This window comes from Callithrix jacchus, chromosome 16, assembly GCF_049354715.1.
Source record: "Callithrix jacchus isolate 240 chromosome 16, calJac240_pri, whole genome shotgun sequence".
Classification (NCBI taxonomy): domain Eukaryota; kingdom Metazoa; phylum Chordata; class Mammalia; order Primates; family Cebidae; genus Callithrix; species Callithrix jacchus.
This window is the reverse complement of record NC_133517.1, coordinates 1,578,572-1,600,027: the sequence shown is the minus strand read 5'-3', so window position 1 is coordinate 1,600,027 and position 21,456 is coordinate 1,578,572. Positions and strand designations below refer to the sequence as shown.

The 21,456-nt window shown below is 41.0% G+C and overlaps 1 long non-coding RNA gene across 2 annotated transcripts in view; it reads left to right on the top strand.

The window, feature by feature from the left end:
• Nucleotides 1–16,488: 16,488 nt before the first annotated feature.
• LOC118148542 (uncharacterized) overlaps nucleotides 16,489–21,456 on the top strand; it is a 113,532-nt gene continuing 108,564 nt past the window's right edge. For both annotated transcript variants that reach the window (XR_008477095.2, XR_004735382.3), the window contains exon 1: nucleotides 16,489–16,570. This is a non-coding gene — a long non-coding RNA (uncharacterized LOC118148542). The remainder of the gene's footprint in view (nucleotides 16,571–21,456) is intronic.

The following is a 21,456-nucleotide window of genomic DNA, read 5'->3' as shown; positions in this document are numbered from 1 at the left end:
CATGCAATATTTTATTTTTTCTTATAAACTCCCTATGAGTTTTACTAGCTCTGTTTTGGAAAGTATAAAACTCAGGCTTAGAAAATCACAGTATCTTAGCTCAGGTTAAGCAGAACTGCCTGACATCATATCTGCATAACTAAATATTCACAGTTTCCTGGAAGCCCTCAGTCCTGCCTGGAAATCCCTTTATATGGGATTTCACGGCCCCCCGCCCCGCAACTGACTTCAGAGGATTGTCTTCTACACGTCTATTTTTTTATACAATGAATCTTTGTTGAGTCCCTGCTCTGTGCCAGCCCTGTGCCCCATGCCAGATGCAACAGTAACAGGGTGGCACCATCTCTGCTATCTGGGATCCCATTCAGCCTAGCAGATAATTTCGTTCTGGGAATTAATACACCATCTGAAAATGGTTATCAAAGCAGAGGGACTCTAGCTCTATTCTAACAAACAAAGCAGCCCCGACCCAATACCTCATTGCTTTCTACTTGCAACTGATGATCTTTTCTCAAATTTTCACTAAATTATGGCCATGAAATGAGGATGCCCTCAATTTCTTGCCCCTACAACTGAATTCAGCTCAAAAGTACTCTTCTTCGCCCAGTTTTGGTGCAATGGCAGATGCCACATCTCTTAACTGAAGCTGGAAACTTCGCCTGTGGCTCAGGAACTGCTGTCCATCGGTCATGTGCCTCCTGGATGATTCCTGTCTCCTCTGCTGCCTGCTTCCCTTCACTGTGCACTGTGCTGTTTCTACCCCTTCTGAGATGGAGCATAGTAGGAGAGAAATGTGGGTGTGGATTCACCGATTCATTCAACAAATATTATGGAATACATACTAAGTCACCTGTTCTGTTCTGGGTATTGGGATTACACTAACGGACTGAACAAATATGGAGCCAATTCACGTGGTATTTATACCGTAGGTGAGAGATGTGGAGAAAGGTAAGCAAAAAATCAGTAACAAGACAATTTAAAATATTGGTCAATTTTATCAAGAAAATATGGCTAGGCGATGTGCTAGCAACTGTGATTTGTACACATATACATGCCTAAGATGCCATTAAAAAAGTGGAAATGACCTACTCTCAGGATGAAGAAAAGTCCCTTAAACATTTTAGCCTTCTGAACGTTCACTAAATTGTCTTTTGCTCTCCCTCATTTTGCACTAGACTAGTTAAAAACTGTCACGGATCAACCGTGGACTGTAGACTAAATTTGGGGAATCCATTACAGAGACAGACACGACTGTTTCTCACTTTTTATGTGGGCAAGTGCTGGCTGGTGTCGGTCTGAATACCCTCTGGGGAATCTCGCAGTGAAGTTTAGACACGTGAAGAGCCGAGCCACAGGGGAGGTAGAATTCCTCAAGTGTAAACTTTCTCTTCACTTTCTTCATTATTTCACAGAAACTGCAGTGTGTGGTGTTTAGTGTCATTTTTCCTAACGGTGACATTGATGAGGATCATTAGAGATCCGCCAATTACCTTCCTAGTTCCAAGATTTACAGGGTTCTTGGCAAGCTCTGTAATGTCTGAGAATGGCTCCCTACCTGAGGAAGAAGAGGCCACACAAGCTGCCTGGCAACGTTGCCATGATCCGTAGAAGGGAAGACAAATGGACATGCAGTGGCACTCAGGGGAGGCCAGTTATGTTACAAGCCTGCTGAGCCATGAGACTCAGCCCCACCTTGAGGGGCTACACTAAGGCAAGGAAATTGTGAGGGGCTTGTTCTCAATATTTTGTATTTTTTAAAAAGTCAGATTTATTGAGTTATTCATTCTTTTTTTTTTGTTTTATTGAGACGGAGTTTTGCTCTTGTTACCCAGGCTGGAGTGCAATGGCGCGATCTTGGCTCACCGCAACCTCCACCTCCTGGGTTCAGGCAATTCTCCTGCCTCAGCCTCCCGAGTAGCTGGGATTACAGGCACGCGCCACCATGCCCAGCTAATTTTGTATTTTTAGTAGAGACAGAGTTCCACCTTGTTGACCAGGATGGTCTCGATCTCTTGACCTCGTGATCCACCCGCCTCGGCCTCCCAAAGTGCTGGGATTACAGGCGTGAGCCACTGCGCCCAGCCAGTTATTCATTCTTTTGTACACTACAGTTCTACTCTGAGCTGTGACTGATATTTACAGTTGTGTATCCATCATCTCAATCAAGAGGCAGAACATTTCCATCGACCTTAAAACCTGCACTCATGCTTCTCTTCATGAAATTCCTTCTTTGTACCTCCAGCCCTTCAAAATTACCAATTTATATAATTTTGCCTCTTCTAGAATGTCATATAAATGGAATAGTACAGTAGGGTTTTTTTTTTTTTTTTGCTTGGTTTCTTTTACTTAATATAATGCTTTTGAGATTTATTCCTGCTTTTGCATGTAATCAATGGTTTGCTTCTTTTTTATTGCCGTGTATTATTCTATTATTCTATGGCATGGATGTAGCATATCTTGTTTATCCATTCACCAGGTGATGGACATTTGAGTTGTTCTTCCCCCACCTTTTGTCTATTGTGAATGAAGCTGCTATACCAATTTATGTATAGATCTTTGTGTGGATATTTGTTTTCCTTTCTCTTGGGTAAGTTCCTCGAAATGGGATTGCTGGGTTGGATGGTAAAGATGTGTTTCACTTCATAAGAAACTGTCAAATTACATTCCAAAGTAGCTACATTTTGAACACACAGTGATCAACGAGCATTCCAGGTGCTCCGCTCCTCATTGTTATTTGGTATATATAATTTTGGGTTTTATTAAGCTATTAAATTGGCGTGTGTTTGTGGCTTAAATTTGCATGTCTTTAATGCTTAAAGTTGAACATTTTTTTCATGTGCTTACTTGCTATCCTTGTAGCTTTTTTGCAGAAGTGTCTACTCAAATCTTTTGCTGATGTTTCTTAGGTTTACTATTTTGTTGTGTTGTGAAGGTTCTTTTTCTATTACAGATAAAAATAATTTATCAGATATTTATTTGGCAAAAATTTTCTTCCATTCTACGATTTGTTTTTACATTTTCTTAATACTATTTTTCAAAAATTTCAAAAAGGAGCAGTTTTAAATTTTGATGAAGTCAAATTTCATAAGTATCATTTTCTTTTACAATTCATGTTTTCTATGTCTAGAGATCAAAAATATTGTATTCACTTTATTTCTAAAACTCCCTTCTAAAAACTTTATAATTCTAACATCTACATTGAGATATTTCATCCATTTCTAGTTAAATTTTGTCTGTACAAAGGTAAAACTTGAGGTAAGGTTTTAAGCTGCTACGACTTCTCTTTTTCCTTCTCCTTCTCATTTTTGGACCCTTGTTACATCTATGCTATATATTGTTCTCAGATTTTGGATGCTCACTTTCTCTTTAATCTTCATTCTTTTCGTGTTTTGATTTAGATAATTTTTATTTATCTATCTTTGAGCTCATGGACGCTTTCTTATGTCATTCTCTGATAAGTTACTTGAAATAATTCTTCAACTCTGATGTTTTTTCCATGATTGTTCCCACTTGACACTATAGTTTCAATATCATGTTGAAATTTCCCAGTGCTTCAAGCACACTGTCTGTCTTCTCAGTAGGTCCTTTCACTTATTAATCAACATGATGTTGAAGCCCCTTTCTGATAGTTCTGACACCTAGTCTGTTCGTGGTGTCTGGTTCTGTTGATTGCTTAATCTCTTGTCAATGAGTCATCTTTTTCTTGCTTTTTTACTGCTTTGTAATTTTTAAATGAATATCATATATGTATCTACTTTTTTTTAAAAAAAGTAAAGACTAAAGAAAATACCATTTGCACTTGGAAATAGGCATGCATCTTCTGTCAGTGATTAGTGTGGGAGTCTGAGCCAACCTAGTGTGTAATTAAGCTGCTTTTGAGATTGTTGGTGCCACATTACCTTCGATATCCCACAGATCTCAGATTTCCCCAATGATGGGCTGCCGCCATATGGTGTTAAATGTGGAGCATGAATGCTGCAGGGTGTCTTCTCAGTGTTCTTGCAAAGTCTCAGCATTCATCGGGCCAGCACAGTGGTACCACACTCTTGCCCTGCTCCACGACTGACTACCGAGGCATTCACTCAAAGAAAGTGAATACTGCAGAGTTCCCAGACACGTCCTGCTTGCCATCCCTGACTCTTAAATCCTCCTCCCACTGTGATTAACATCCCACACCAAAGTAGAACATTTATTATACAAGATGAACCAGGCCGGGTGCAGTGGCTGACGCCTGTAATCCCAGCCTTTGGGAGGCTGAGGCGAGCAGATCACAAGGTCAGGAGATGAAGATCATCCTGGCTAACACAGTGAAACCCTATCTCTACTAAAAATACAAAAAATTAGCCAGGTGTGGTGGCATGCACCTGTAATCCCAGTTACCGGGAGGCTGAGGTAGGGGAATCTCTTGAACCCAGGAGGTAGAAGTTGCAGTGAGCCGAGATCACGCCACTGCACTCCAGCCTGGGCAGCAGAGCTAGATTCTGCCTCAAGAAAAAAAAAAAAAAAAAGATGAACCAATATTGGTACGTCAGTATCATCACCTAAAGTAGGGTTTGCTCTTGGTGTTGTACCTTCTATGGGTTTGGACAAATGTATAATGACATGTATCTATTATTATAGTATCATACAGAGTAGTCTGATTGCCCCCCAAGATGCCCTGTACTCCACCTAATTATTTCTCTTCCCCCAAACCCCTGGAAACCATTAATCTTTTTATTGTCTCCATAGATCTTAATTTTTCTAAAATATAATGTAGTTCAAACCTAACAGAGCCTTTTCTTTTCTTTTTGAGACAGAGTCTTACTCTGTTGCCAGGCGCCAGGCTGGAGTGCAGTGGTGTGATCTCGGCTCATTGCAATCTCAGCCTCCCCGGGTCAAACAATTCTCCTGCCTCAGGCTACCAAGTAGGTGGGACTACAGACGTGTGCCACCACGCCCAGCTAATTTTTATATTTTAGTAGAGATGGGGTTTCACTATGTTGGCCAGGATGGTCTCTACCTCTTGACCTCGTGATCTGCCCACCTCGGCCTCCCAAAGTGCTGGGATTACAGGCTTGAGCCACTGGCGCCAACAGACCCTTTCATATGGGATTCTTTTACTTCCATATCTTCTCATGACTCGATAGCTCATTTCATTTCATCGTTGAGTAATACGTTATTGTATAGATGTACCCATTGAAGGACGTCTTGGTTGTTTCAAAGTTTTGGCAATTATGGATAAAGCTGCTATAGACATTTATGTGCACGTTTTTGTGTGGTCATAAATTTTCAGTTCATTTATCTAAATACCTAGGAATGTTATTTTGGTGGATAGGATGGTACGTATGTATTTAACTTTATAAACAATTGCTATTGAAAATTCAAGATGGGGCTGGGTGCGGTGGTTCACACCTGTAATCCCAGTACTTTGGGAAGTTGAGGTGGGCAGATCATGAGGACAGGAGTTCCAGATCAGCCTAGCCAACATGGTGAAACCCTGTCCTACTAAAAATACAAAAAAAAAAAAAAAAATTAGCTAGGCATGGTGGCACGTGCCTGTAGTTCCAGCTACTCTGGAAGCTGAGGCAGGAGAATTGCTTGAACCCTGGAGGCGGAGGTTGCAGTGAGCCGAGATAGCACCATTGCATTCCAGTCTAAGGGACAGAGTGAGACTCCATCTCAGAAAATAAAAAAGAAATAAAACAAAATTCAAGATGGCTAACTAGAGGCAGCCAGAAGGAACATCTGCAACCAAAAGGCCAGTACGTCAGGAAAACAGGTGTATGCCAGGCAGATCTTTGGAGGGAAGGCATTGAGCGTGAACAGAAGGGAGACACAGGTGCTGGGCTGAAGGGAGAGGAAGCTGGAAACTGTATGGGACTCATTCCTGGCCCCCAACAACTTTTGGAGAAGGCGTGAGTTAGGTGAGGAATGACCTGCCCCTGCCATGGACCTCCAAAATTCTGGCAACAGGAGACATCCAACCCCTACAGATGCTTGAGCAGGCAGACAGAGCTGTTTAGAGACACGATAGGGGCAGGCCTTGCCTGTGTGGAGCCCAGGAGGTTTGGTGCAGGAAAAGCTGCAGTGGAGAAATGCCCAGAACACCCATGCCCCAAGCCTTGCCATACTCTTCTAAGAGACTTTAGTTTTAGGGGGACTGTCACACCTGGACAGAGTGGGTCTGTCTTGCCTGTGAGGTGAGCCCAGTTCACTCTGAGTGCCCTCTGTCTGCCGGTCTTCCCTGGAGCTCCACCCTGGCCATACCTGCTCGCAGTGCAGCCTCAGATGTCCAACCAGGGTGCTTCCTGGGGGCCCTCGTCATTGCTTTTCACCAGCAGACCACACATGGCCATCAAAGAGCCCCCATTGAAGCATCCCGACCCACCCACATCCTCCCCTCACTGCTTTGCCAGCACATCACACAGGCAGACCTCACCTCCCGAGACACTGCTGCTGGCCTGGGTGCACCTTGTCACCACCCGCTGTACCAGTATTGGCGGCACAAATGTACTCACGGATGCCAGCAACCCCACACCCTCTGTGCTGGCACTACAAGCAATATGAATGCATGCATGGATAACAGTAGCCCCAGCCTCCCCATGCTGCTACCGTCACCACTGCAGATGTGCACGTGGAGGTGGCAGCCCGGATGCCAGCAACCCCACACCCTCTGTGCTGACACTACAAGCAATATGAATGCATGCATGGATAACAGTACCCAGCCTCCCCATGCTGCCACCGTCACCACTGCAGATGTGCACGTGGAGGTGGCAGCCCTGTGTTTGCCAGCATCCTGTCCCTGATGTCACTGTTGCCACAGTCTGTGGGAGAGTGTACAGCTTGGATCCTGCTGGCACCCACCCCCAGCTGTGGATGCCACTGCTGCTCGTACACTTAAATGAGCACGGACAAAACATTTTGGCTGGTGCCACCCATTAGAGTACTGCAGCTAGTGGTTTGGGAACACCTTGGCCCCCGCAGTACAGCTGGTTCCTACCCACAAGGGGCCAGAGAACAAAACCAGGGGCCTGATATGAGCCCCCCCAGAGTTACAGCATGCAACCCAGGATTGCTAAGCTGAGCCTTGGCCCCCTTAAGTCCTCCAGAAATAAAGCCAATCAACTGAGCCCACCTCATACCACAGTCAAACCCCAAGGGCATCAAAGAAGACTAAAGAAAATAAAACTTATCCAAAGAAAAACAACTTTGGATAAGGATTGAAGGGACATAATCCTACAGAGGAGAAAGAACCAGCACAAGAACTCTGCCAACTCAAAACAGCAGTGTCTTCTTACCTCCAAATGATTGCACTAGTTCCCCAGCAGTGGTTCTTCATCAGACTGAAATGACAGAAATAGAATTCAGGATAGGAACAAAGATCATCAACAATCAGGAGAAAGTTGAAACCCAGTCCAAAGAGTCTAAGGAATACAGTAAACTGAGATGAAAGATGAAATAGCCATTTTAAAAGAACCAAACGGATCCAATAGAGCTAAAAAAACTCACTTTGAGAATTTCACAATAAAATTGCAAGTACTCATAGAAGAATCAAACACTCTGAGGAAGCATCTTGGAGCTTGAAGATTGGTTCTCTGAGATAACTCAATCAGATAAAACAATTTTTAACGGTGATTAAAGAAGAAATGAATAAAACCTCTGAGAAATATGGGATTCTGTAGAGCAACCAAATCTGCATCTCATTGGCATTCCTGAAAGAGAGGGAGAAAAAGCAAGCAAGTTGGAAAACATATTTCAGGATATCTAGGAAAATTTCCCCAACATCACTAGAGAGGCCAACATTTGAATTCAGAAAATGCAGACAGTCACTGCAAGGTACTATAAAAGACGACCATCTGGCCGGGCGCGGTGGCTCAAGCCTGTAATCCCAGCACTTTGGGAGGCCGAGGCGGGTGGATCACGAGGTCAAGAGATCGAGACCATCCTGGTCAACATGGTGAAACCCCGTCTCTACTAAAAATACAAAAACTTTGCTGGGCATGGTGGCGTGTGCCTGTAATCCCAGCTACTCAGGAGGCTGAGGCAGGAGAATTGCCTGAACCCAGGAAGCTGAGGCAGGAGAATTGCCTGAACCCAGGAGGCAGAGGTTGCAGTGAGCCGAGATCGCACCATTGCTCTCCAGCCTGGGTAACAAGAGCGAAACTCCGTCTAAAAAAAAAAAAAAAAAAAAAAAAGATGACCATCCCCAAGACACACAGTCATCAGATTCTTCAAGGCTGAAATGGAATAAAAAATGTTAAAGGCAGTTAGAGAGAAGGGGCAGGTCACCTACAAAGGGAACCCCATCAGGCTAAAAGCGGAACTCTCAGTAGAAAAGCTCAAGTCAGAGTAGATTGGGTCCCTGATATAGTTTGGCTCTGTCTCCACCAAACCTCATGTTGAATTGTGACCCCTAGTGTTGAAGGTGGGGCCTGCTGAGAGGTGATTGGATCATGGGTGGGTTTTTAATGGTTCAGCACCATCTCCCTAGTGCTGTCTTATGATAGAGTTCTCATGAGATCTGGCTATTCAAAAGTGTGTGGCACCTTCCCCTTCACTCTTTCTCTCCTTCTGGCCATGTGAATACCTTGCCTGCTTCTCCTTCCCCTTCTGCCATGACTGTAAGTTTCCTGAGGCCTTCCCAGAAGCAGAAACCTGTATAGCCCACACAACCATGAGCTGATTAAATCTTTTTTCCTTATAAATTTCCCATTTTTGGGTATGTCTTTACAGCAGTGTGAGAACTTACTAATACAGCACCTATATTTAACATTCTGGAAAAAGAAATTCCAACCAAGAATTTTATATCCAGCCAAACTAGACCTCATAAGTGAAGAAGAATTGAGATTGTTTTCAGACAAGCAAATGCTAAGGGAATTCATTAGCACCAGATCTGCCCTATAGGTCCTGACAAGAGTACTAAATATGGAAAGGAAAGACCATTACCTGCCACCACAAAAACACACTTAAGTACATAGCCCATTGACACCATAAAGCAATCACACAACAAAGTCCACATAACAACCAGGCAACAACATGATGGCAGGAATCAAATCCACACATGTCAATATTAAGCTTGAATGTAAACAGGCTAAGTGCCCCAATGGAAAGGAACAGAGTGGAAGGCTGGATAAAGAAGCAAGACCCATGTGTACGATGCTTTTAAGAAACTCATCTCATATACAATGACACCCAGAGGCTCAAAGTAAGGGGATGAAGAAAAATCTACCAAGCAAGCGGAAACAGAACAAAAGCAGAGATTGCTTTTTAATTAATGACAAAACGGGCCAGGCACGGTGGCTCATGCTGGTAATCCCAGCGCTTTGGGAGGCTGAGGTGGGTGGATCACCTCAGGAGTTTGAGACCAGCCTGGCCAACATGGTGAAACCCCATCTCTAATAAAAATACAAAAATTAACTGGGCTTGGTGGTGCACACCTGTAATCCTTGCTACTCAGGAGGCTGAGGCCGGAGAATTGCTTGAACCTGGAAGGAGGTTGCAGTGAGCTGATATTGTGTCACTGTACTCCAGCCTGGGTGACAGAGTAAGACTCCCTCTTAAAAGAAAAAAACATACAAAACAGACTTTAAACCAACAAAGATTAAAAAAAACAAAAAAACCAAAGAAGGACATTACATAATAGTAAAGGATTCAATTCAACAAGAAGGTCTGTCTTGAATATATATGCAGCCAACACAAGAGCACCAAGATTCATAAGGCAAGTTCTTAGAGACCTACAGAGTTTTAGATAATCAGACAATGATAGTTGGAGGACTCAACACCCCATAAAACAGTAGTGGGTAGATTATCAAGGCAGAAAACTAAAAAAGATATTCAGGACCTGAACTCTGCACTTGACCAAATAGACCTAAGAGATGTCTGAAGAACTCTCCACCCGAAAACAACAAAATATATGCTTTCCTTATATGCACGTGGAATATACTCTAAAAACCACACAATCGGCCATAAAATCATCTTCAGCAATTTCAGAAACACCAAAATCATACCGACCACATTCTCTGACCACAGTGCAATAAAAATAGAAATCAATACTAAGAAAACCACTTACTACCATAAAATTACATGAAAATTAATCAACCTGCTTCTGATTGACTTCTGGGTTAAAAATGAATTTATGGCAGAAATAAGAAAGTTATTTGAAACTAATGAGAGCAAAGATACAACATACTAGATTATCTAGGACACAGCTAACCCAGTGTTAAGAGGGAAGCTTATGGTGCAATATGCCCACATCAAAAAGCTAGGAAGATCTCAAATGAGCATCCTAACATCGCACCTAGAGGAACTAGAGAAATAAGAATAAACCAACCTCAAAGCTAGCAGAAGACAAGAAATAACCAAAATCAGAGCTCAACTGAAGGAAACTGAAATGTGAAAAACCATACAACAGATCAACAAATCCAGGAGTTGGCTTTCTCAAAAAATAAATAAGATGGACAAACCAACTAGCTAGGTTAATAAAGGAAAAAGGGAGAAGATTTAAATAAGCACCATCAGCAATGACAAATGAGACATTACCTCTGACTCCACAGAAATACAAAAAGCCTTAAAAAACATTTATATAACACCAACAATATTCAAAATGAGAGCTAAATCAAAAATACAACCCCAGTCACAATAGCCACAAAAAGAATAAAATACCTAGGAAAACCAAGGGAGGTGAAAGATCTCTGCAACAAGAATGACAAAACACTGCTGAAGGAAATCACAGCTGACACAAACAAATAAAAAAGCATTCCATGTTCATGCATAGGAAGAAGCAATATTGCTAAAATGGCCATACTTCCTAAAGCAATCTACAGATTAAATGCTATTCTTATTTAAATTACCAGTGACATTCTTTACAGAATTAGAAAAAAACTATTTTACAACTCATATGGAACTGAAAAAGAGCCCCAATAGCCAAAGCAATCCTAATAAAAAAAAAAACAAAGCTGTAGGCATTATGCTACCTGACTTCAAACTATACTACAAGGCTACAGTAACCAAAACAGCATGGTACTGATACAAAAACAGACACATAGGTCAATGGAACAGAACTGAGAGCCCAGAAATAATGCTGTGTACCTACAATCATCTGATCTTTGACAAGCTGGCAAAAACAAGAAATGGAGAAAGGACTCTCTATTCAATAAATGATGCTGCTGGGAAAACTGGCTAGCCATATGCAGAAGATCGAAGTTGGACTCCTTCCTTATACCATATACAAAAATCAACTCAAGATGGATTCAAACCTTAAATGTAAAACTCAAAACTATAAAAACCCTGGAAGACCACCTAACCAATACCATCCCGGACATAGGAACGAGCAAAGATTTCTTGACAAAGTCTCCAAAAGGAATTGTAACAAAAGCAAAAATTGACAAATGGGATCTAATTAAACTAAAGTGCTTCTGCACAGCAAAAGAAACTATCAACAGAGTACATAGACAACCTACAGAATAGGAGAAAATATCTGTAAACTATGCATCTGACTAAAGCCTAATATCCATCATCTATAAGAACTTAAACAAAGTTAGAAGAGAATAACAAACAACTCCAATACAAAGTAGGAAAGGACATAAACAGACACTTTTAAAAAGAAGACACAGATGCAGCCAACAAGCATATGAAAAAAGCTCAGTATCACTGATAATTAGAGAAACAGAAATCAAAACCACAGTGAGATACCGTCTCATGCCAGTCAGAATGGTGATTATTAAAAAGTCAAGAAACAACAGATGCTGGTGAGGTTGCAGAGAAAGCAGAACACCATTGGTGGGAGTGTAAATTAATTCAACTGTTGTGGAAACAAGTATGGCAATTCCTCACAGAGCTAAAAGAAGAACTACCATTCAATCTCATTACTGGAGATACACCCGGAGGATTATAAATCATTCAATCTCATTACTGGATATACACCCGGAGGATTATATACCATTCAATCTCATTACTGGAGATACACCCGGAGGATTATAAATCATTCAATCTCATTACTGGATATACACCCAGAGGATTATATACCATTCAATCTCATTACTGGAGATACACCCGGAGGATTATAAATCATTCAATCTCATTACTGGAGATACACCCGGAGGATTATATACCATTCAATTTCATTACTGGATATACACCTGGAGGATTATAAATCATTCAATCTCATTACTGGAGATACACCCGGAGGATTATAAATCATTCAATCTCATTACTGGAGATACACCCGGAGGATTATATACCATTCAATTTCATTACTGGATATACACCTGGAGGATTATAAATCATTCAATCTCATTACTGGAGATACACCTGGAGGATTATAAATCATTCAATCTCATTACTGGAGATACACCTGGAGGATTATAAATCATTCAATCTCATTACTGGGGATACACCCGGAGGATTATATACCATTCAATCTCATTACTGGAGATACACCCGGAGGATTATAAATCATTCAATCTCATTACTGGAGATACACCTGGAGGATTATAAATCATTCAATCTCATTACTGGAGATACACCCGGAGGATTATAAATCATTCAATCTCATTACTGGAGATACACCCGGAGGATTATAAATTATTCTACCATCAAGACACATGCATATGAACGTTCATCACAGCAGAATTCACAATAGCAAAAGACGTAGAACCAGCCTAAATGCCCATCAATGGATCAAGAAAATGTGATACATATACACCATGAGATACCACAGGCCATAAAAATAAAATGAGATTATGTCTTTGCAGCAACGTGAATGCAACTGGAGTTCGTTACCCTAATAAAGTAACACAGGAACAGAAAACCAAATACCACATATGCTCACTTATAAGTGGGAGCTAAACATTGAGTACACATGAACAGAAGAAGGGAACAATGGACACCAGGGTCTGCTAGAGGGCTGAGGGTGGGAGGAGGGTGAGGATAAAGGAATTATCCACCAGATACTATGCTGATTACCTCGGTGGTGAAATAATCAGTACACCAGACTCCTGTGATTTGAAATTTACCTATATAGCAAACCTGCGCATGCACCTCTGAGCCTAAAATAAAAATTAAAAAAATAAATTAAGGTAGGATATGAGGGAAAAAAAGAAATTGCCAAATTGTCTTCCAAAATGAGTATATCATTTTGTATTTGCACCAGCAATGAATGTAAGTTCCTGTTGCTCCATACTCATGCTAACATTTTGCATTGTCAATGTTTTGAATTGTAGCCACTCTATCGCATGCATAGTATTACCTCATTGTTGTTTTAATTAGCAGTTTCTTAATTATATATAACGCTGAGCATATTTTCATATGCTTATTTGCCATATAGTCTATATTTCTTCTTTGCCAAGGCACCTGTTCAGTATTTTGCCTATTTCTAAATTGAGTTGTTCATTTTTTATTGTTGTATTTTAAAAGTTCTTTGTATATTTTCGGTGACTGCCTTTATCAGATGTCTTTTGCAAACATTTCCTTCCAATGTGTAAATTGTCTTCTTCTCTTAGCAGTGTGTTTTGCAGAGCAGAACTTGTTCATTTTAATTAAGTCCAACTTATCAATAACTTGTTTCATAGATAGTGCCTTTGGCACTGTATCTAAAATGTTATCACCAAACTCAAGGTTATCTAGATCTTCTCTTATGTTATCTTCAAAGAATTTTATGGTCTCGCATTTTACACTTACGTTTATGATCCATCTTGAGCTAACTTTTCGTGAAAGATGTCAGGTCTATATCTAGATTCTTTCTTTTGCATGTAGATGTCCAATTGCTTCAGGACCACTTGTTGAAAAAACAATCTTTTTCCAGTGATTGTCTCTGCATCCTTGAAAAGAGACGTTGAATATGTTTGTATGGATTTATTTTTGGCTTTGCTATTCTCTCTGTCACTCTATTTGTTCATTCACCAATACCGTATTGTCTCGATTACCGTAGCTTTATGGTAACTCTTGAAGTTGGGCAGTCCCAATCCTACAACTTTATTTTCTCTTTTAATATTGTGTTGGGTATTCTGCGTCTTTTCCTTTTCCATACAAACTTTAGAATAAGTTTCTTGATATCCACAAAACAACTTGCTGGGATTTTGATTGGAATTGCACTGAATCTCCAGATTGATTTCAGAAGAGATGATACATTAAAATATTGTGTCTTCTTATTCATTAACGTGATTTTTTTTGTGACGTTTAATTTTTCTTTTGATTTTTTAATGAGGGTTTTGTAGTTTTCTTCATATAGATCTTGTTCACATTTTGTTTATACCTAAGTATTTCATTTTTGGAGGTTCTAATATAAATGATATTGTGTTTTTAATTTCAAATTCCAATTATTTATTGCTCTTATAAGAAAGCAATTATCTTTTATTTTTTTTTGAGACAGTCTTGCTCTGTCGCCAGGTGCCAGGCTGGAGTGCAGTGGCACAATCTCAGCTCACTGCAACCTCCGCCTCCTGGGTTCAAGCAATTCTCCTGCCTCAGCCTCCCGAGTAGCTGGGACTACAGGCATGTGCCAGCACACCCAACTAACTTTTTTGTATTTTAGTAGAGATGGGTTTCACCATGTTGGCCAGGATGGTCTAAATCTCTTGATCTCCTGATCTGCCCTCCTCAGCCTCCCAAAGTTCTGGGATTACAGGCGTGAGCCACCGCACCTGGCACAATTTTCTTTTATACATTAACCTAGTGCCTTATATCCTTGATACAATTGATCATTAGTTTCAGGAATTCTCTTTGTTTTTCATTTTCATTTTAACTTCTGATTCTTTCAGATTTTCTACGCAGTCTTACCTGTGAACAAAGATAGTTTGATTTTCTTCTTCCCAATCAATATACCTTTTATTTCATTTTCTTATTTTATTACATTAGCTAGGACTTGCAGTACAATGTTGAAAAGGTGTAGCTAGAGGGGACACCCTTGTCTTTTACCTGATCTTAGCAAGAAAGCTTCACGTTTTCCATCATTAAGTATCATGTGAGCTGTAGACTTTTCATATGTATTATTTACCAAATTGAAAATTTTCTCCTGTACTCCTAATCTGTTGAGTTGCCTACTTCCTAAAGAGGCATTTCTGCCCTTGATGCCGGGAAAATGATAAACTTAGGGAGGTGTGAAGGACAACACAAAAGCTGTATGACAAGTTTGCTTTGCTATTGTAAGTAAGGGTTAACTACGCTACATTATATCTTTCCGAGAGGATGTGGAGAAAAAGGAACACTTTTACACTGCTGGTGGGAGTGTAAATTAGTCCAACCATTGTGGAAGACAGTGTGGCGATTCCTCAAGGCCTTAGAAAGAGAAATTCCATTTGACCCAGCAATCCCATTACTGGGTATATATCCAAAGGACTATAAATCATTCTACTATAAGGACACATGTACACGAATGTTCATTGCAGCACTGTTTACAATAGCAAAGACCTGGAATCAACCAAAATGCCCATTGATGATAGACTGGATTGGGAAAATGTGGCACATATACACCATGGAATATTATGCAGCAATCAGAAATGATGAGTTTGTGTCGTTTGTAGGGACATGGATGAATCTGGAGAACATCATTCTCAGCAAACTGACACAAGAACAGAAAATGAAACACCGCATATTCTCACTCATAGGCGGGTGATGAAAAATGAGAACACATGGACACAGGGAGGGGAGTACTAAACACTGGGGTCTGTTGGGGGTAAAAGGGGAGGGCCAGTGGGAGGGGGAGGTGGGGAGGGATAGCCTGGGGAGAAATGCCAAATGTGGATAAAGGGGAGAAAGGAAGCAAAACACACTGCCATGTGTGTACCTATGCAACTGTCTTGCATGTTCTGCACATGTACCCCCAAACCTAAAATGCAATAAAAAATAAAAAATAAAAAAAAGAAGTCTTTTTCCATAATAAAATAAGGTCAGATTAGGGTCAAGAGTAACTTTTTCAAACCTGGGTTGTGGAGTATGAGAGGAGCAGTGAGGAAGAGAAACATACGAAAAGTAATGTTTGTGCTCTCATTCCTCCCACCGACATGGAGCTAAAGACAGAATCAATACTCGTTAATTCTTAAAGCTAAACAATATTTCTTGTATGTCATGGATAGAATCAATAAATTCAAATAAATTGAGAATGTCTAACAGAAAAAATTTTCACCAGGCAAGCAAAGAAAATTTGTTTTATTTTGAAATGCTCTACATCCCTGTCAAGAGAATAACAGACAAAAATCTAAGAGTGTGAATGTTAAGGAAATGCTTTAAGAATAATTGTAAAATGTAATGAAATGCTCCTTCATAGAAGCAAGACCCCCTTTTAATACTTTATAAATTATCTTTAATTTTTGAGACTATAAAATTTGTGGAAAGTGCATGAATATTCAGAAATAGCAATGATAAATGGATTTTTAAAAATTATATGCCTCAAATATCATTAAAACGCAGGTTCTCAGTAAAGTCTTCTTGTATTTGATTCTCTGTTAGCACTTTGTAAATGTTCAGTAGATGGCACTAAGAGCCCAGCTATGTAGAGAGACCTGTAGAAATCATGTTCTTTAGAAGATTCTGGGAAGGCGTATGTGTCAGCCTGAAGGTTCCGGTAAAGAAGACTGAGGAAAACTCTGACCTGAAGGTACTGGGGTAGGAAAGGTTAGAAGGAGTTTACCTCGATGCACAGAAACTTTTGACTGAACATGATTTCTCAGTTGACATCCCTTTCCTTTTTAATATAGATGTATTGGTCTAGATTTTGAAATTTAAGATGATATTAATACATAAATGGAATACCCAGTAACTAACTCATGAAAGTATTATTAGGAGTTAAATTACAAGTATTACAATGATCAATTTTTATTTTAAAAATAAAAAAATTACACCCTGAAATCATGGTTCTTTATGAAAACTTGGCATTTATTTACATTAAAAAAACTATCATTTCTGACCTCCTTTTTTAGTTAGGAATAAAGAAGACAGGCTGGTAATGGGCTGCAATTTTGCATTCGTTGTGGTGAGTTAATGAATGTAGAAAGCAAACACGTAGAAAATCAAATCACATTACCAGACTCAGCGATACTGTATTTATAAAGATGTTTCCTTAAAAAGCCTCCTTTGGTCCCCAGTATTGGTTTCAGTGCTTTTCCCATATACCCTCAAAGCCTCTTGTCTGTCGTTGCCGCAAAATAATACTTAAATCCTGCAATCCACAGCTGCTTGTTCACCTCTCGCATTTGACTCGAGCTTCCTGAGTGCAGGAGCTGTGTCTTATCAACCATACTATTCTCAGCATCAAGAACTGTGGCTGGTACTAGCTGACATTTCTGCAAGAGTTAGATTCTGTTACGACAGAGACATCGGCTTGTATCTCAGCCCCGCCACTTATTAGGTAAAATTTTGAGCAAGTTATTTTAGCCTGTGTGAGTCAGGGGTTAATAATAATGGATGATGACAGCAATGGTAGGTATTCCTCCAAGTTTTGGCATAAACAATATAACAGATGTAAAAGGCAAGCTCTGGAACGTCGGAAGTGATTAATAAATGTTACCTATGACCTATTATTATTAAGAAATTTTTCTTTTCTTTTTTTAAAATTTTTTATTGCATTTTAGGTTTGGGGGTACATGTGCAGAACATGCAAGACAGTTGCATAGGTACACACATGGCAGTGTGTTTTGCTTCCTTTCTCCCCTTCACCCACATTTGGCATTTCTCCCCAGGCTATCCCTCCCCACCTCCCCCTCCCACTGGCCCTCCCCTTTTCCCCCCAATAGACCCCAGTGTTTAGTACTCCCCTCCCTGTGTCCATATGTTCTTATTTTTCATCACCCACCTATGAGTGAGAAAATGCAGTATTTCATTTTCTGTTCTTGTGTCAGTTTGCTGAGAATGGTGTTCTCCAGATTCATCCATGTCCCTACAAAGGACACGAACACATCATTTCTGATTGCTGCATAATATTCCATGGTGTATATGTGCCACATTTTCCCAATCCAGTCTATCATCATTGAGCATTTGGGTTGGTTCCAGGTCTTTGCTATTGTAAACAGTGCTGCAATGAACATTCGTGTACATGTGTCCTTATAGTAGAACGATTTATAGTCCTTTGGATATATACCCAGTAATGGGATTGCTGGGTCAAATGGAATTTCTATTTCTAAGGCCTTGAGGAATCGCCACACTGTCTTCCACAATGGTTGAACTAATTTACACTCCCACCAACAGTGTAAAAGTGTTTGAATGAATGGATCTTAATTAAATTTTCTGGAAGTGGCACTTGTCCATTTTGCATTAGTGATGCTGGTTTGAATGATCATGTCCCCCAAATTCACGTATTGAAACCAAGCCCCACAGTGATTGTACTAAGAGGTGTGGCCCTCAGAAGATAGTTAGATCACGAGGGTTCTACCCTCACGAACAGGATAAGTGCCTTTATGAAAGAGGCCCCAGGGAGCTTGTTTGCCCCTTCTGTCGTGTGAGGGTGCACAGGAGATGCCATCCATCAGGAGCACATAGTTGCCCGACACCGAATCTGCTGGTGCTCTCCTCTTAGAATTCCCAGCCTGCAGAACTGCAAGCAATGTTTACGTTGTTGTAAGTTACTCAGTCTAAGGCATTTTACTCAATCTACAGCAGCTCAAATGGTCTAAGACCGAAAGTAGCACAAAAGAGTGGGGCATTGCTATAACAAATATCTGAAAATGCGAAGTGGCTTTGGGACAGGATAATGGGCAGAGGGGTTGAAATAATTTGTCAATACATGCTAGAAAAAAAAAACCCTATATGACCATGAATGGACCTTTAAAAGTGATTTCTATGAGGTCTCAGAAGAGGAGAGCTGTAGAGAAAGCCTCAATCTTAGAGATTTCCTAAGTGGTCGTGATCAGAATGGTGATAGGAATGCGGTTGGTAAAGGCCATCTTTTCTGAAGTAGTCTCAGGCGGAAATGAGGAACACGTCACTGGAAACTGGAGGAAAGACGATCTTTGTTATAAAGTGACAAAGAACTGGGCTGATTTGCATTTGTGTCATCGTAGTTCATAATAGGAGGAACTTGTCAGCAATGAAGAAGGATATTTGGCAGAAGAAATATCTAAGCAAAGCGTTGACGGCACAGAATGGCTTCTTTGACTGCTTATAGTGAAATGCAAGAAGACAGAAACTCTTTAAAGACATAATTTATAATCAAAAGGGAAGCAGAACATAAAGATTTAAGAGACTCTCCACATGGTAAAGACTGAAAAAGTATCTTCGGGAGAGAAGACCAAGGTGTTGCCAAGTGAATATTTGATAAGGAGATTAGTACTGATAGAAGGAAGTTAGATGCTGTTCGTAAAAACAGTAGGGGAATGACCCTGAAGGCATTTTAAAGAATTCTGGGGCTACCACACCTATCATAGGCCCGGAATGCATGGGCACTGGGGACAGAACGATTTCAAGTCTTTGCTGCCTGCATACCTCTTGGTCACCCCAGGTGCAGCTCAGGGCATCCTTTAGATAGCACAGGTAGTAAACCATGGCAGCATGCACGATGTGCCACCTCCAGGGGTGCACAGAGCACATAAGCTATCAATATGTGGTTAGCGCCACTTGGCTTGCAAAGGATGCCATCGAGAGCCTCAGATCCCTGACGGGGAATTGTCAGAGACAGGATCACTACAAACAGTCATTACTAGGGCAACTCGTAGCAAAGCTATTGAGGCCGAGCCACCCCTAGACCTGAGAATGGTAGAGCCACCAGCCTGTACCTCTCATCTCAAAGAGCTTCAGGCACCTGACTCCAGCCTGCTAGAGCTGTGGCATGGGCTATGCCCAGCAACGCCCTGAAAGTGGGGCTGCCTGGAGCCTTGGGGGGCCCACGTCCCACCTCAGTGTGTTTGGAAGGAAGACCATTGAGTCACAGAACATTATTCTCAAGCCTTAAGACGGAATGTTGTTTGCCCTGTTGGGTTGAGATCTGTTACCTCTTTTTTCCTTCTCATTCTTCTTCGTTGGGATGAAAATATCTATCTTCTACCTGCCCCACTGTTGGATTTTGGAAGCACAAAACTTGTTTGATTTCACAGGCTCAGAATCAACCGTACATTGAGTGTCACCCATCATCTGATGTAGATAAGGTCTGTTGAGCTGATGCTGGAACAAGTTAACAACAACATGTGGGGCTCGTGAGAGTGATCCTGTTTTGCATGTGAGAAGGACATTTACTCTGGGGGCAGAACTGGATTTGTTTTCTTCCCAAGTTGGTGTGTGAGGTCCTCGTCTTCAACGCACTGGTATGAAAAGGTGAAGGCTTCCGGGGGTGATCGGGTCACCAGGGCTCTGCCTTCATGAATGGGATGAGAACCCTTATCCGAGAGGCTGTAGGGAACTTGCCTGCTCCTTGCACCATGTGAAGGTGTACGGGAGGCAGCATCTACGAGGAGCGGGTCCTTGCCAGATGCCGTGATATTGCTGCGACATGAGCATTTTCCATACTTTGATATATGTAATTAGGCACACGGTTAAATATAATTTTTGATATGAAGAAAACCCAGACATTCTATTTTTATGCAGTTGTCAGAAAATGTACCTGAAACTTGAAAAGAAGCAAATGAGTGTTCTTTCCGTGCTGTGCTGGGCTTGATGTTTTGTTTGGGCAATTACTTCTCGTAGAAGCAAAAGCTAAGTTACAGATTTTTGCCTGGGTAAAGATGCAAGTAATTTCTGTTCATTCATCAGGTAACCCAGGGATTGGAGTCGACGGCTCTGTCGGACTTAAATCAGGTGTGGATACAAGGCAGCTATCTTATTCTAGCACTTCCTCATTAAACAGCCGAGGCACATGTACACTCCTAAATCTTATTCTAGCACTTCCTCATTAAACAGCCGAGGCACATGTACACTCCCAAATCTTATTCTAGCACTTCCTCATTAAACAGCCGAGGCACATGTACCCTCCCAAATCTTATTCTAGCACTTCCTCATTAAACAGCCGAGGCACATGTACACTCCTAAATCTTATTCTAGCACTTCCTCATTCAACAGCCGAGGCACATGTACACTCCCAAATCTTATTCTAGCACTTCCTCATTAAACAGCCGAGGCACATGTACACTCCCAAATCTTATTCTAGCACTTCCTCATTAAACAGCCGAGGCACATGTACACTCCCAAATCTTATTCTAGCACTTCCTCATTAAACAGCCGAGGCACATGTACACTCCTAAATCTTATTCTAGCACTTCCTCATTAAACAGCCGAGGCACATGTACACTCCTAAATCTTATTCTAGCACTTCCTCATTCAACAGCCGAGGCACATGTACACTCCCAAATCTTATTCTAGCACTTCCTCATTAAACAGCCGAGGCACATGTACACTCCCAAATCTTATTCTAGCACTTCCTTATTAAACAGCCGAGGCACATGTACACTCCTAAATCTTATTCTAGCACTTCCTCATTAAACAGCCGAGGCACATGTACACTCCTAAATCTTATTCTAGCACTTCCTCATTAAACAGCCGAGGCACATGTACACTCCCAAA